At 50.4% G+C, this 12,529-nt stretch overlaps 1 non-coding gene across 1 annotated transcript; it reads left to right on the top strand.

The window, feature by feature from the left end:
- Positions 1–9,197: 9,197 nt before the first annotated feature.
- On the top strand, positions 9,198–9,269 carry TRNAA-UGC. Its single transcript has one exon. It is a non-coding gene; the product is annotated as a tRNA-Ala (tRNA).
- The last annotated feature ends 3,260 nt before the right edge of the window (positions 9,270–12,529 follow it).

Here is a 12,529-nt window from a genome sequence, read left to right on the forward strand (position 1 = left end):
GATGCGGGAAATACCACTTCTTTGGCTTTGTGTGTGCAGCAAACCAAGCTTTATTTAGAGCCACAGAAACTGAAGCTGACGGCTTGAAAGCTAAGCAGGGGACATACACAGGGCCTGGAAATGAGCTCCGCCAAAATTCCCATGTACAATTTTCCAGATATCCTTTGTAAACACCATGCGCCCTCGGTATAGGAGTAGTAAATGAAAGCACAGGAATTTAGGGTTCCAGTTCCCCCCTGGCCACCAGTGGAGGATGGGGGGTACGGTTGCCAGCTCCAGGTTGGGAAAATCCTGGAGATTTGGGGATGGAGCCTGGGGAGGACAGGGACCTCAGTGGTGTACAAGGCCAGAGAGTCCACCCTCCAAAGCCTGAAGATGAGTTGTAATTCCGGGAGATCCCCAGGTCTCACCTGGAGGCTGGAATCCCTACAATCCATCAGTGACTTGAGCAGGGGTCATTTCGTAGAAAAGGAGGTGCAGGAGCTCATTAGCATAACTCATTAGCATAACTCATTTGCATATGCCACACCCACTGACGTCGCAGGAAATGTGTCAGAGGGCAACACCCACCGCTCAGGCTCCACTGGACTGTTTTGGATTGTTAGCTATTTGGGGGGGGGGGGGACGGGGGAGATCTGCCAGAGGGAGAGCTTGTACCTGAATAGAACTTGGTCTTAAAGGTGCCACTGGACTGTTTTGGATTGCTAGCTATTGGGAGGGAAACGTGCAGATCTGTCCTCACAGAGGAGGGAGAGCTTGTACCTGAAGGCAGGCCGGGGGGGGGTGCTCTGCAACCTACCTGGTTGCTTCTTGCTCCTTGTGGCCCAACTGTGGGCTGCTGGGAGCAGGGGGCAGGGCTTGTTGCATGTGCCCGCCCCCTGGGCTACTTACTGCCAGAGCTCCGCTCCTGTACACTCCCGCAGGAAATAACCCCTGGACTTGAGTAACATCTTCTTTTCGGTCTGCCCATCTGGGATGCCAGCCTGCAGGTGATACCTGGAGATCCCCCAGAATTACAGCTCACCTCCAGACTACAGAGATCAGTTCCCCTGGAGAAAACGGATGCTTTGGAGGGTGGACTCTGTGGCATGGTACCCCGCTGAGGGCCCTGTCCTCCCCAGGCTCCATCCCCAAATCGCCAGGAGTTTCCCAGCCTGGATCTGGCAACCCTGCCCCACCTCCATCCCCCTGCCCGTGGCCAGGGGGGACCTGGTAACCCTATGCATCAGAACTTCTCGGTCAGGCAGAAAAGGGAGAGAGTGAGCTGGCTGTAATCTTTCTGCAGCTCCCTCCCTCTCCTTGGCATACAGTTGCCAGCTCTGGATAGAAATAGCTGGAGACTTTGGGGGTGGAGCCTGAACAGGGTGGGATTTGGGGGAGGGGAGCAGTGTTCCCTCTAAGCTGAGTTCGTGTGAGCTTCCGGCTCACACATTTTTGCCTTAGCTCAGGAAGGATGGCTCCAGAGCAAACTGATTTCTGCAGCAGCCAAATCGCTCGCTTACAACTTTAATGCCAGTAGCTCACAAAAGTAGAATTTTTGCTCACAAGACTCCACTGCTTAGAAGGAGCATTGGAGGGGAGGTACCTCCGCATGGTACAATGCCATAGAGTCCGTCGAGAGCCATTTTCTCCAGGTGAACTGATCTCTGAGAGCCAGTTTGGTGTTGTGGTGAGGAGCGGGGACTCTAATCTGGGAGAACCGGGTTGGATTCCCCACTCCTCCACATGCAGCCAGCTGGGTGACCTTGGGTCAGTTACAAGTTCTTTCAGAGCTGTCCTCTCAAGAGCTCTCTCAGCCCCACCTACCTCGTAGAGTATCTGTTGTGAGGAGAGTAAGGGAAAGGAGAATGTAAACTGCTCTGAGACTTCGAGTGAAGGGCGGGGTATAAATCCAATCTCCTCCTCCTCTTCTTCTTCTGTCACATGGAGATCCACTGTAAAAGCAGGAGATCTCTAGGCCCCGCCTGGGCAACTCTAAACATGCATTCCTGTGGAACAGCTGTTTGTACCATCGTTTTCTTTGGGAGTTTGCGCTTGGAGTAAGTCGCATCCCTTTCTCCCATCCACAGACACACCCCTTCGTTGCCACCGATTTCTGCCAAAGGGTGGTGGTGGAGGGGACAAAGAGAGTTGTCCTTGTAAACAGAGCCCAGAATTTAATTTCAGATAGTGTTACTCCACCTTGTGCAAGTGATTTGGTTTGACACCGCCTGGGCCTCGCCACACACAAAAAGCCCTTTTATGAAGTCTCTCGCTGAGGAGCCTGAACTATTTCTTGCTTTTCCGAAAGTGACATGTTGCCTCCCCCTCGCGACTCTCCCTCGCTCCCTTTCTTAAATCACCTGAACGCCGGCTTGGAAACCGCAGCACGCCAAGGTCCCACGTGAAGTGGGGGCCCGAGCATGCGGCATCTGCTAATCACCCCCACACTAAAGCCCCAGTGTGCCTGAAAAAGCCGGCATTGAACGGCCAGCAGCTGCATCGGCTCGTATTTCAGCCAGCCACCAATTTCCTTTTCCCCCTGACAAACAGGCCTCTGAGAAGGACGCAGGCCAGGAATTCTCCACGTTAGCGAAACATTTCCTCTTTCCCATTCTTTCTTCCATTAGCATTATTACATTGCTCCTGGGGAGAAGGGGGGGGCTGATTTTTCCAGCCTTGGCTCTCTCATTTCAGGGCTGGCATTAAAAGAACACCGTGGGGAGGGGGTGTCACAGGGAGGATGAAAGAACCCCCCCAAAAGACGGGAGAGTGTTCCCTCTAAGCTGAGTTAGTGTGAGCTAGCTCACAGTTTTTTAGCCTCTGGCTCACACATTTTTGTCTTAGCTCAGGAAGGGATGGCTCAAGAGCAAACTAATGTATGCAGTAGTCGAATTGCTTGCTCACAACTTTAATGCCAGTAGCTCACAAAGTAGGATTTTTGCTCACAAGACTCCACAGCTTAGAGGGAACATTGGGCCTGGAATATCCCCTCCATTGGGTTCATATTCGTATCATTTTAAAGCCTTCTCCAGCAATTTGCATCTCTGCTATTTGGGGAGTTGGGGAGTCTCCGGCCTGCAGGATCCCCTGGAATTACAGATCGTCTCCAGACTACAGAGAGCAGTTCCCCTGGAGAAAATGGATGCTTTAGAGCAGGCCAATCGCCAGGATTTTTTAAAAATTTGGGGTGCCTTTTAAAAAGTCGTGGAGCACCGAAATAAAAATAAAATAAAAAATTCACCTAGGCTGAGCTAAAGAAACTCACATAAGAAGGGGGGGGAGGCTGCATGTGTGGATTCGAGCCTCGGAGTGCAGGCGCACAGCCCTTGCTTCTCCCCCAAAGCACTTAAAGGGACAAATTCACAGCTCGGAGTGCAGGCGCGTACAGCCTCCCCCCTCCCCCCCCCCAACTAGACATGTAAAATTTCTGGAAATTTTGAAGCTCGGGAAAAACGGAAATTTTCGGAAAAATGGAAAAAATTGCTACATTAGCACTTCTTTTTTCCCCAGATTAAAAGTCATTCTGTTACTTTAGGAACATAAAATATGACTATGGACATTTTTACTTGGCATGAAATTATCACAACTAGCATATTAAAAATATAGTGTATCCATACGATTATTACAAACAGAATACCTACCCACATGCAAAAACAAAACTGAAACCTTTTTCTTTTCTCGTGACAACAGCACCTCCTAAAGGAAAAAATGCATCTTGTTCTTGCATTGGAGAGTTCAGTTTGTAACCTAGGACTTGCTTGTCCTCCGTGCACAGAAATTTGTTCAATCTGATACCATACATATTTTTTAGAAATGATTTGGAAAATATTTGAAGACCTTGTCCTAAAATATTTTATTCATCATGTTAAAATAAAACGTTCCATAATCAATTTTTTCCCTTTTCTTTTCTTTTTTCAATTTTTCGGAAAAAAAACAAAAAAGGCTTCAGGAAAAAAAACGGGGAAAATGGTTTTTTTCTGAAATTTTCCGGTTTTTCCCCAGGCCTTCACATCTCTACCCCCCCACCAGTGTTCCCTCTAAGTTGAGTTAGTGTGAGCTAGCTCACAGTTTTTTAGCCTCCGGCTCACACATTTTTGTCTTTGCTCAGGAAGGACGGCTCCAGAGCAAACAAATTTGTGCAGTAGCCAAATTGCTTGCTCACAACTATAAAGCCAGTAGCTCACAAAACAGAATTTTTGCTCACAAGACTCCACAGCTTAGAGGGAACATTGCCCCCCACCCACATCTTCCCAAAAGTCGTGGGGCCTTGGCAGGAAGTTGGGGGTGGGCTGGGCCCCGGGAAGCCCCACTGTAGCTACAGGCCTGCTTTAGAGGATGGACTCTATGGCATTGTAGCCCACTGCAGCCTCTGTCCTCTTCAGGCTCCATCCCCCAGTCTCCAGGAGTTTCCCAACCTGGAGTTGGCAACCCTACCCCCCCCCAATCTCCCACCAGTGGGTATACGTTAGGAGTGTTGGTAGATTTTTGGAGTGGACATGGAAATAATAATTCTGTTTCCAGATGCCCCACAGGGTAGTCAACCTCCCGGTTGGACCGGGGGATCCCCTGGGATTACAGCTCATCTCCAGACTACAGAGCGCAGTCCCCCTGGAGAAAATGGATGCTTTGGGGAGGGTGGACTCCCTGGCATTGTACCCCACTGAGGTCCCACCCCTCCCCAAACCTTGACCTCCCCGGGCTCCGCCCCCAGATCTCCAGGACTTCCCCCAGACAAGAATTGGCAACCCTAATTGCCCAGTGAGCCAGGCTCCAGTTTAGCAAACTGCTCGTGATCATTTGACCGAGTCTGACTGCTGATCCACACACAACCTTTCCTCCAGCCCATGGTATTCGGTTTAAACAGTTGGGCTGGGCTTGTGTTTTGCATCCTGACATTATGCACTGCCTACCAGCTAGGAGCTGCGGTGGCTCAAGTGGTTAAGACGCTGAACTGCAGGCTGTGGAAGGTCGGTAGTTCAGCAGTTCGAGACCCGAGTTGCCGCATGACAGAGGGTGCGTTCAGACGCGGCATTTGTAACGGAATTGGTGACGATTCCAACCGGTGTACTTACCGGCGTTCACATGGCGAACATCTGCCTCCCGTCCCTAACCGTTACAAAGCCGTTTACACCGTTGTACTCTGCCACTAGGTCCCAAGTGGTGGTATCCAGAGTACAACGGTGGCTTCCGATACAAACCGGCGTCTGATCGCTCTCCACCGGTGCCTAGCCACTTCCGTCGAAAGCCTGAGGTTTCCGGCTTTCCCCCGCCATTTTTTTTTACCTCTAAGCGATATGCGCTCAGGCGAAGCTTCACCCCGAGCGTTTGTGAAGAAAAAAAAAAAACTTACTTTACTGTCCCGGAGGAGTCCGGGACTGAAATGAGTCCAGGTTGGGCTTTAAACTTTAAAGGTAAGTGCTTACCTTTAAAGTTTAAATGTAAGGGGGGGGTTGAGCATGTGCAAAAATCGCCATTCTCTGAATGGCTGCCTGTGTGCATGCTCAAACAGTCCTTTAAAAAAACAAACGCCGACGCCCGCAGCGTGTGAGCGGGCATCCACCGGAGGGCTCCGCAGACAGGAGGGTGAGTCTGATTGCGTTTCTGCCGGCAGAAACTGCACCGGTTCCAACCGGTGCAGTTTATGCTGGCAGAAACGCCCCATCTGAACGCACCCAGAGTGAGCTCCCATCTCTAGTTCCAGCTCCTGCCAACCTAGCAGTTCGAAAGCAAGAAATTGCAAGTAGATCAATAGGGACCACTTCGGTGGGAAGGTAACAGCGTTCCGTGCGCCTTGGCGTTGAGTCACGCCGGCCACATGACCACGGAAACGTCTTCGGACAGCGCTGGCTCTTCGGCTTGGAAACGGAGATGAGCACCGCAACCCTAGAGTCGGACTCGACTGGCTTTCGAGCAAGGGAACCTTTACCTATACCAGCTCACAGGTGATAACCAAATAACAGCAACTACGTTAACCAAATAACACAACTACTGTTGCGACTGAGCATTAACATTCAGTCAGAGCTTGTGGCAGCATGGCCTAAAAGTCAGTGCTGGGTCACAGGAAGCCAACAGAACTGAAGGGATTTGTGAATAAACCCCAAGAGATGGACATCTGGCCAAGGCCACCGGGTGAATCCATGACATGACCAGGCTGAAAACGGAACCGAAGTTTAAATAAAAACGATCCCATCTCTTTCAGCCTTACTTCCATTTCCTCTCCTCTCAATGTACCGTACACAGACAAGACCAAATTCACGTATCTCATTCCATCCCTAAAATGCAAGCTGGATACTTGGGCTGCCTCAATTGGCCTCAGGGACGTGCAGGGAAGGGTGTGCTGGCACGCCTTTGGAAGAAGAAGAAGAGAAGAGAAGAAATTGGATTTATTCCCCTGCCCTTCACTACCCAAAGGAGTCTCAGAGCGGCTTACAAACTCCTTTCCCTTCCCCTCCCTGCAACAGACACCCTGTGAGGTAAGTGGGGCTGAGAGAGCTCTCCCGAGGACTGCCCTTGAGAGAACAGCTCTGAAAGAACTTGGTCACACCAAGGTCACACCAGCAGCTGCATGTGGAGGAGTGGGGAATCAAACCCCGTTCTCCCGGATTAGAGTCCATGCTCTTAACCACTACACAAAACTGGCTCGCCCCCTCCCCCTTGAGGCTCACCTACTTTACCGTCTTTCAGGCTTTTAATTAGGGGATTTTTCTTGTCAGCTTTTAATTGGCTGCTTCGGTTTCATGGATAGCTTTTATGCTGCTAATGTTCAATGGCTTGTGTTTTCATTTATTTCTTTTGTATCCCCTTTCACCCAATGGGGATCCAGAATGGCTTACGTCATTCTCCTCGCCTTGGTTTTATCTGCACAACAACCCTGTGAGGTAGGTCAAGCTGAGAGAGTGTGACTGGCCCAAGGTCACCCAGCGAGCTTCTGTGGCATGAGCGGGGATTCAAACCTGGATTTCCCAGATAGTAGCCTGAGATTTTAACCACTACAGCACACTAGCTCTTTTTTTGGGGGGGGGTGGCTTTTTGGGTTTTTTTGCATTTGTCTGTATGTGCATGTGTGTGTGTGTGACCATGCCTGGAAGTCATGGCAACCTCTGGCGACTCCTACTGGGGCATGGAGGACCACTCAGAGAAGTGGCTTGATCGCCTGACTCTACCTCCCAGCCCTGGTATTCCTCGGAGGTCTCCCATCCAAGTACCTACCAGGGTCGGCCCTGCTTAGCTCCTGAGATCTGACGAAATCGGGCTTGCCTGGGCTATTGCGGTCAGGGCTCCTGCTGTCTCTTTTTAATGGCTTGTGTTTCTAACACAAGGACTCTGAAGAGGGGCCATAGAAACATTTTGAGTAAATAAATAAATAAAAAAAACATATGTGATTGACACCTGGAATTCACTGCCACAAGAGGTGGCGGTGGCTACAAGCATGGACGGCTTCAAGAGGGAATTAGATAAGCATATGGAGCAGAGGTCCATCAGTGGTTATTAGCCACAAGGTATAGATAGGGACTCTGGGGCAAGTGATGCTCTGTCATCTTGGTGCTTGGGGGGGTCAACAGTGGGAGGGCTTCTAATGTCCTGGCCCCACTGGTGGACCTCCTGATGGCACCTGGTATTTCTGGCCACTGTGTGACACAGAGTGTTGGACTGGATGGGCCTTTGGCCTGATCCAACATTGGCGTCTCTTATGTTCTTATGTGTGGCTCAAGCGCCCCATGCATTCAATTTGCTCGCTTTGCCTGCTGGCTGAGCGAAATGTGTACCGAAAATCTGTGCAAATAAAATTCAGAAGCAAGGAAAAGGCTAGAAAGCCCTACTTAGACAATTTGGTTAATTCTTTGATTATATCGGAGAAACATAAGCCGTCCACTTGCTGATTGAATCCAGGCAGAACTCCCTCGACTAAACCCTCAACTGTTTCTCTCTCTCTCTTCCCCCCCCCCCGCTAAAATTACCATTAAGCTTAGGTTTCAGCACATGCGGCAAAACGCGAAACTCTCCCTCCCGTGCCCCTTTGACAACTTTCCACACAACTGACATGTCCAGCGACATGAGCTTCTTCAGGGAAGAGAGCGTCTGTTCCCAGACCGTGTACCATATTTAGAAACCCCTAATCACCAATTTAGTCACTGCTGGATTCATCATTTCTGCCTAAGTTGATTTTGTTTTTTCCACTGCATGCAGTCCCCAGAACAAGTGCGCCTTTTTCACATTTCTGACGGTGACCAGGCTGGGAATATGAGTTCATGCAGGTTACGTTTCATATCGTTGTGGTTAGTGGCTCCGTGGGCCACGCCAGCTGAGGTCAATAGAAGCTTTGTGTCATCGCTGACCAAGAGCAGCTTTGCATTTCTACCCGTTAAGGATCTCGCCAGCCAGCCCAGGCACCGCGAATCGGAAAACCATCATTATTTTGTGTATTCAGCACCCAGCGGAAGACCAGGCGCTTGATATTTCCACAGCTCATTTGTGTCTTTCCCCCTCGCTCCCTGCGACCAATGCACACTTGCTGATCGATTAAGTATTGCCCAAGTCCGGAAGCTACAGCTGGTGCAGAATGCTGCGGCCAGGTTGTTGGTGGGCGCCTTGGGCTGGGAGCAAACCCGACCTGTGCTGAAAGCGCTGCACTGGCTGCCTATAGCATACCGGATTCACTTCAAAGTGCTGGTGCTTACCTTTGAAGCCCTACATGGCCAGGGTCCGACTTACCTGAGGGACCGCATTTCCCCATATATTCCCCAAAGAGCACTTCGGTCGGGGTCACAGCACCGGCTGGTGACCCCGGGCCCTAAGGAGGCCAAGCTTGTGGCAACAAGGGCCAGGTCATTTTCAGTGGCAGCTCCTACCTGGTGGAATGAGCTCCCGGAAGAGATCAGGGCCCTGCGGGACCTTTTACAGTTCCGTAGGGCCTGTAAGACGGAGCTCTTCTGCCAGGCTTATGAGTAGGAGCCGCCACGGCCACTGCCACCACCGCTCCTTTATAGAGAGAGACCGTTGGGGAGCTGGGTAATATCTTCACAGTACCCCAGCCTTCCCCCCTGCTACACAAGATGTTAGAAGCTTATATGTGCATCCGTAGAACTGATTTCAATCTGTTTTATAAATTTGTATTTTTGTATTATGTAATTTTGTATATCGTATGCACTTTGTGCCCTATGTGAGCCACCCTGAGCCCGTCAATATAAGGCAGCTTCAGATGTTTATACTGAGGAGGGGCTGTGGCTCAGTGGAAGAGCCTCTGCTTTGCATGCAGAAGATCCCAGGTTCAATCCCTGGCATCTCCATTTTAAAGGACCAGGTAATAGGTGGTGTGAAAGACCTCTGTCTGAGACCTTGGACAGTTGCTGCTACCCATCTGAGTAGACAATCCTGACCCCGATGGACCAACAGTCCAATTCAGTACCAGGTAGCTTTCTATATTCATCTGTACTTGAGGCCCATTGAGGGTGATCGGTCGTGGTTAAGACCCTTCCTTTCATCACGTTGGCTAATCCACAGTGATCAGAGGCCAAGACCATAACAGTGTACAGGTGTTTCTCGGTGCTGTTTGCCTCCATTCATCTGAATGAGCTCTGAGGCAGTGGGCCCGTCCAAATTTCTCTTCTGTGCTGGATATTTTCCTAATGATCCAGGACATGTCAGCGGCCTTTGGAGGGAGCGGCAAGAGAACAGCACGCCTCTTTTGCTGAGGTTAATTTGGTTGACGTTCTCCAGAACCCTCCATCCCAGGGAGTATGGGATGCATAGCAGTAGCGCTGGCCATTAACTTCAAATTTAGAGGTTTCACCTTCTTTTTTTTCCCTTTCTTTTTTTCTTCTTCTGCTCGATGACAAATCCTACATCGACAGTCGGGGATTGAAAGGGCCGTTTGTTTTTTCAGCTGACTTTTTGGAACTGTGCTGGTCTGTTGGATGCACCATAAATGGGCTGAGGTTTATGAACTGCAAAACAGTAAGGAAGTTTTCCAGGAAACTACGTAGAAAGAAAAAATCCTTATGCTTGACAGTCTATCCGAAAAACAAATATCACTCGCTGCTTCAGGGGTAGGGTGGGTGGGACTGCGTGGCGTTGCCTTTCTTTTGCAAGTCGAAAGGTGGATGTCTGGTTGGTTCAGATCAGTCGCTGAAATTCAGACCCTGTTACCCCATCTTTGAATCTTTCACTGCAGTCCAACCCAGGCAGAGATTTGATGGGGACATTTTCACAAATTGAACATAAGAATATGAGAACATAAGAGAAACCAATGTTGGATCAGGCCAGTGGCCCATCTAGTCCAACACTCTGTCACACAGTGGCCAAAAATACAAGGTACCATCAGGAGGTCCAGCAGTGGGGCCAGGACACTAGAAGCCCTCCCACTGTTGCCCCCACCCCAGGCACCAAGAATACAGAGCATCACTTGTCCCAGAGTTCCTAACTAAACCTCTGCTCCATATGTTTATCTAATTCCCTCTTGAAGCCATCAATGCTTGTAGCCGCCGCCAGGGGTCGTTTCCTGCAGGAGCGCTCAGGAGCGGAGCTCCGGCAGTAAAGAGCCCAGGGGGCGGGCACATGCAACAAGCCCCACCCCTTGCTCTCAGCAGTCCTCAGTCAGAGCAAGAAGCAGCCAGGTAAACTGCAGACCCCCCCGTCCATAACAGTCTAGTGGCACCTTTAAGATCAAGTTTTATTCAGGTACAAGCTCTCCCTCCTCTGCCAGGAGAGATCTGCACGTCGTTCCCCACCCCCCAATAGCCAGCAATCCAAAACAGTCCAGTGGAGCCTGAGCGGTGGGTGTTGCCTTCTGACACACTTCCGGTGACGTCAGGGGCTGTGGCATATGCAAATCAGTTATGCTAATGAGTTATGCTAATGAGCTCCTGCACCTCTTGCTCTTCCTTCTGCCTCTGTCTCCCCTCGTCCCCATTGTGTGATATCTTAATCCCAGTCAAACTGACAACTGTTCTTTTCCTCACTAGAGCCGGCTGTGTGTACCTTTTGCAGCTTCACTCCTGGAGCTGATGGAATGTTGGTGACATCTTCACTCGCCAGCTCAGCCAGTCAGCCCCTGAAGCGGTAACTGATGTTCCCCACCTACCTTTCTTTTGTAGCTCATTGCTTGCTGTTCCTTCTGCCCATCAGTCTCCCTGCATCCCAGCCAAACTGACAGCTGCCCTTGTCCTCACCAGAATGGAACCCTGTGCACCTTTTGCAGCTTCGTTCCCTGAGCTGATGGAATGTCGGTGACATCGTCGCACACTGGTTCGACCCATCATTGCCAGAACGTCCGCTACCCCAAGCGTAATACAATATATAACTATTTTATATTGTAACTAGCAGTAAATCCCGCTGCGAAAGCAACACAACGAGCTCTAGAAAGATGTGATGTGTAACAAATGCATAGGCTGAAAGGAGGTAAATATTAGCAGTCTGTAAGTGAAAGATGTGGAGCTGCGGTGGCTCAAGTGGTTAAGACGCTGAACTGCAGGCTGTGGAAGGTCAGTAGTTCAGCAGTTCGAGACCTGGGTGCCGCATGAGCCCGCGTAGCAGGGAGGGCAGGGTATAAATTGAATTTATAAATAAATAAATAAATGATGGAGTGAGCTCCCATCTCTAGTTCCAGCTCCTGCCAACCTAGCAGTTCGAAAGCAAGAAATTGCAAGTAGATAAATAGGTACCACTTCGGTGGGAAGGTGACAGCGTTCCGTGCCCCTTGGTGTTTAGTCATGCCGGCCACATGACCTCGGAAATGTCTTTGGACAGCGCTGGCTTGAAACGGAGGTGAGTACCGCAACCCTAGAGTCGAATTTGACTGGCTTTTGAGCAAGCGAACCTTTACCTTTACCTAAGTGAAAGATATAAATGTGGAAGTAAAGTCTCACATACCTTATGTTACACAATAGCTGGTGTCCAAGGTCACACAGTGTGGGCCAGAAAATGTTGCACACAGGGGTCTGTGAAGTAGTGTCAACAACTGGGCAGTCTGCGAAGTCATTTTATGTTGGATGTCCATGTCATTCAATGTGGTTGTGGTCGCACTGCCCACCCTGTTAGAGCAGAGGTCTCAGGGGAAGGTGAGTTGAAAGTGAGTGGTCGTGTTGAAAGTCTCAGTAGGTTACGTGGGAATGAGAAAGAGGAGTCTTGAGAAATGAGTGTTGTGAAATGTCTATAGTTCTGAAAGTTGTCCTTTATGGTAGAGAAGTGTGGCTGAGGAATGTTTTCCAGAAAGATCGTTTAGGGCTGGGTGGTTTGAGGGAAACAGGTAGGCCAGCCATGGGCCTCCCACCCCCACCCCCAGACAGGCCCCGCCGGCCCAGACAGGCTTGCCATGGGCCTCCCACTACCACCCCCAGACAGGCCTCCCACTCACCCCAGACAGGCCCCGCCGGCTAGGGTTGCCAAGTGCTTACCTGTTCCGGAGTGAGGGAGTCCAGCCTTGCTCCGGGAGTCCTCGCGTGCACGCGAAGTGCACGTGCCGCAAGCCCGTCACACGGAAGTGACGCAAGCACATTGGGGACGTTGGGGGCAGGTCCACAATCATCCGAGGGAAAACCATAGAGTTTTC

The sequence above is a fragment of the Gekko japonicus genome, unplaced genomic scaffold (genome assembly GCF_001447785.1).
Source record: "Gekko japonicus isolate JY-2015 unplaced genomic scaffold, Gekko_japonicus_V1.1 scaffold420, whole genome shotgun sequence".
Taxonomy (NCBI): domain Eukaryota; kingdom Metazoa; phylum Chordata; class Lepidosauria; order Squamata; family Gekkonidae; genus Gekko; species Gekko japonicus.